Source organism: Musca vetustissima, unplaced genomic scaffold (assembly GCF_032173495.1).
Source record: "Musca vetustissima isolate MV318-11 ecotype Yass unplaced genomic scaffold, APGP_CSIRO_Mvet_v1 utg9770, whole genome shotgun sequence".
Taxonomy (NCBI): domain Eukaryota; kingdom Metazoa; phylum Arthropoda; class Insecta; order Diptera; family Muscidae; genus Musca; species Musca vetustissima.
Window position 1 is genome coordinate 4,964 of NW_026878747.1, and position 4,963 is coordinate 9,926.

The following is a 4,963-nucleotide window of genomic DNA, read 5'->3' on the forward strand; positions in this document are numbered from 1 at the left end:
TATGCAAGCCTTCATAAACCCGTAACTACAGTTAACGTTAGAAACCTTCTACCGTTATATGGAGGCCCACCTCCCGAAATGAAATTCTTTCACATTATATTTATGTTTGAAACATTGATTTTTTTCATTTTGTACCACAAAATTTTATATCATTTTTAGTAGGAAATTTTTCTACATATGGAGAATTTTATATAATAAGAACCGTCATAAACTAATAACATCAAAAAAACTAATAATATCAGCTTGGAAATCCGGGGATCTAAATTTTTGTTGATATAATTCGAATCTACACTGATTAAAGAATGTCTCTACAAAATTTCAAGTGAAAATCTCACACTCTACAAGATATAGCCGATTTATTGTGTCTGCATCAAGTGATGGCTGAATCATGTGTACTTGAAAAAAAGAACAACAACAAAACAATAACAAAATTTTTTTGTAAATTATCTTCTCTTTTAAATCTTCAATTATATATGTGCAAAGTTACAAACCTTAACAATGAATACAAATTCATTTACCAGCCCATTGAAAATCTTGAAAAATTAAAAGGCATACAAAAGGGGGGGTTCACACAAAATTTGAAAGCCAATTACAGATGGAAAGATCATTTTTTAGCACTTTTTCTTGGAAAACGTTTTTTTTAAAAATGTTAGCACTTTCTAGCACTATTTGAAATAAATGTTTTCTCAACAAAGTTTTGGCAACACTGGTCATAAGTCAGCTAAGTAAGTAAGGGAGGTTAGAGATTTCAATTATGGCATTAATCCTAATTCTTTATTCCTTATTTGTTCATTTTTCCAGATAATGTTAAACATTTAGAATTGGGCTCCATAACTGGAACTGATATTAGCAGATTCACTAAATGCATCATTTAGTAAATTTGAATACTAAGAATACTCGAACATTCCCTAGCCCACCTCCATAGCACCAACATTAACCTCATTATTATAGTTTAAATGTATGCCAATAGATTGCCTCGTGTTCCTCATTTCCCAGTAAAGAGTTTCTAAAATTTGTGAATGAAAATTACTCCGAATTTCTAATTTGGATTTTCATGTTCAATTCACATGAAAAATCTCTCGTCTACTTGTTTGTGTACTTAATAAAGACTATTACACAGAAATTTAACAATACCTTTCCTTCGGTAATATAATACTATTCTTGTTCATCTCGTTTACAAAACAAAAAAATTATTACAGAGAAATTTTGGAATCTCAGTTACGAACATAATTTGGTAGTGCTATGGATGATTTCATTATCCGTACCAATATTTGTTTTATATTTTTATATTTTACATAAAATCTCAAGTAACGAAACAAGTAACGAAAAAAAGTGGAAAAAGGGTAATTGAAGTTCGGTGGAGGTAGCCTTTAACCCAAGTCAATTTTCAAGGTATTTTACAAATTTATTTTTACTAGGTTTCTACGGCACTTTCCCTCTCTCGTTTACACTTGTTAATTATATCCCTTTTTGTTTTCTTGTGTGTTGAAATTTAATCCTTTCTGCTTTGGAGCATATGTCGCTACTTAGACTACTGCTGTAAAGAAGTTAAGGATGTTAAAAATTAGAATAAATTTCCATTTTTATTGATACAATTCCGGCTCAAGTTTCATAGCGATTTTTTGTTGGCTTTCAAGTTTTACCCTCGACCATATGTCGCACAACCGAAAACGCCAAAAGGAGCAAGTGTCAAGTGTTCACACATATTATCATTGCCTACCCGAGGGAGTATTTGTAGGTGTGTACGTTGTTCACGTTTCTTTTTAATATCTGATAAAGAGGATGTGGGACCTAAACAAAAAGAAATTGCGAATGAGAACAAATACACACACAAGCACCAAACACCATTTAAAATACATTGAAATGAGGATATCTGGTTACCCCTATATTCGACATAAGAACATGTATCTCAACAAACATTTAAGTTTTGATTCTTTCAATTCATTTATTTTCGTTTTTCATCGGTGAAAACACGAGGATTCGTCTCTCCAACAAATAGGCACCACTTCGTGTTTAATCTTTTAATCAAAGCCAACAAAAAGCCAAAGGTAACTTTAGTATTAGCTAGAAGTCATTTAAGAGCTGTCATTATCACAATCAGAGTCATTGATGTCTGTGAACCAGCCACAAAAAAACAAACATACAAAACTTTAAACACCCCTAAGGGATAACTTTCAAATGAAAATATTTTGGTAAATTGTTTTCATTAAGCCTCGGCAGCAATGTAAATTGCTACCATATCTAATTTATTTTATTTGCCGTTTACGAATATGTTCGCAGTCGTCGAATTCCATAAGCTTCACAAAGTCATACACGAGTATGTAAGCCTTGTGGCTAAGGCTTAAATTAAAAATACAAATAAAGATTAAAAATAACATTTCATTGAAGGAATTTCTTCCATTACTTGGTAATATAGACTTTAGGGGCTTCAACCTTTGTTATCGCTTACAAAAAGGAACATATAACATAACCCCAATATTTTTTTCTGAAATTTCCTGTATAAAATTAAACCAGTGAGCAGAGCAGTATAGTCGGCCGGGCCGACCATATGATACCCTACACAACATCCATGCAAATCTAACTTTCTGTGGTTTTATATTCTGAGCTTGAGCAATATTTCGCGATATTTGCACACTCTTGACCGATTAGAGGTCAGCAAATATTACTAATATTCTGCACAGATTCCATTCACCGTGGGTTGTGCTGTGATGTTCGGCTTTCAATTGTGGCCTACAGATCGACTCGAAAAAACACAAAAAAAGTTTTCGGTCGAATTCATCCCAATATTATTATCTGATCATCACCGAAAAATATAGGCGTTGTCCTTGACCATACTTGGATCCTCGTGGAAATTTTCAAAGCGATCAGAGCTATATTACCGTCTTCTAGTGTGGTAATGGGTTACTAAATAACATCTGAATACGTAAGCACCTGTAAATATTTAAGTGTAACTCCCACATATGAGACCATACGACAATATAATTGGTATCAATTTAAAGGTCAACCACTCCTCTTGGATGTGGTTGTATGTATGTGCTGTTGTATGCCATGTTTTTCAGGTCTGAGGAGTCAGAGTACAAAGTTGAGATACAATAAAGAAGAGGTTTTATCGGGGAATTTCATCTTCAGATTTGATCGTGGTTTTGAAAAATATTATGATGTTCAAAAATACCGTATGTGACGTCCTTTGACGATGACAAATAATTCAAAAATCTTCGGTCTGTAGAACGAAATATTTTTTTTTGTCGAGAGATATGTATGAAAAATCTAGCTGGTTTATAATATTTTGATAACCAGAAGCAACAATGAACCAAACTCTCCGCGAATTTTGGGTTTGATGATAATATACACAATCTTGGTAATAAAACAAGTAAGACCTCTTTAAAGTCAACCGGTCCAATAAAAAGGGACATTCAAAATGCACACAATTAGTAGAGAATTTATGGACTAACATTAACCATTCTTTGGGGACCGAAAATGCATTTGTACGTGTAGTACATATTGTATAGTTCATTTCTATATATATTTCTGAAATTTCTATTCATACACACATTGATAGTAGGACCGTCTAAATAAATAAAATAGTATATAGATGATAACAAAAGAAATTTTCCTATATCTCATCCTAGAATTTGAATAAAAGTTTGCAGATAGTTATGTACATTTGACGTATGCCGTATGCGGTACATGTATATACTGTCATGTGTGTGCTTGTTGTAGGCCATGTTTTTCAGGTCTGAGGAGTCAGAGTACAAAGTTGAGATACATTAAAGAAGAGGTTTTATCGGGGAAGAAAATCGTGGCTTTGTAAAGAATGATGTTCAAAAATCGTATGTGACGTCCTTTGACGATGACAAATAATTCAAAAATCTTCGGTCTGTAGAACGAAATATTTTTTTTTGTCGAGAGATATGTATGAAAAATCTAGCTGGTTCATAGTATTTTGATAACCAGAAGCAACAACGAACCAATCTCTGCAAATTTAGGTTTTAATGATAAATCGGCTGCTAAGAAAATTGCACTCCGCACTAAAATTGCACTAAAATGTTCTGAAATTGAGCAGTACCAGTGTTGTGGCATTCCGTTTTTACCGAAAATGCATGTATACATCTAGTTAATTTCTATATATTTCTGAACGGGCTTTATCTGACATTGACGCCTTTTAAAATAAACCTTGTCAGTCATCATGTGATATGAAGAAAATGTGGTGTGTCGTTTTCTCGGTGGGTCCCGTACAATTTGACAATTACTTTCGATCGATCGTGTTGGTTAGTTTAAATAAATTTTGAAGAAAAACCAGTAAAGAAACTTCAAAAGTCGGACGGGGATGGCTATATCACCACTTTGGATATATACAAGATATGCTAATATATACAATATCCTGTACATAGAACAGACATATAATATTTAAAGGATCATTGAAATGCAATCGGGCGAAACTAAATGTGTGATCTACATAGATATATGAACCAATTAAAAACCCCATACACATAAAATCTATGAAAAATTGCGTGTCAATCGCATTCTTTCGTGTACCATTTGTATGAAATCGATACCGTGATATATACCATTTGGTATGTTGCAGCACAGTGCGCTGTCCACAATCCTATCTCGTGTATGTGGAAAAGACGTAGGCTCGTTGGTGCACCATTTACATAATATCATACGAACATATATAAATGGCAGATATATATAAATCTAAATGGATTTCGCAACTTTAATACACATCACTCTAAACTCAACTCTGCGAAATTTATTAAAATCGGACGAAAATACATATGGGAGCTATATCGAAGTCTGATCCGATTTCAACAAAACAATCGGAAAATATTGGGAGTTTGGGGCACCATTAACATCAAATCGGCCGAAACTATATATGGGAGTTATCTAAATCTGAACCGATTAAAAAAAAAACTCCACATACATTAAAATGAACTTAATTCAGTAAGCTGTGCAAGATTTT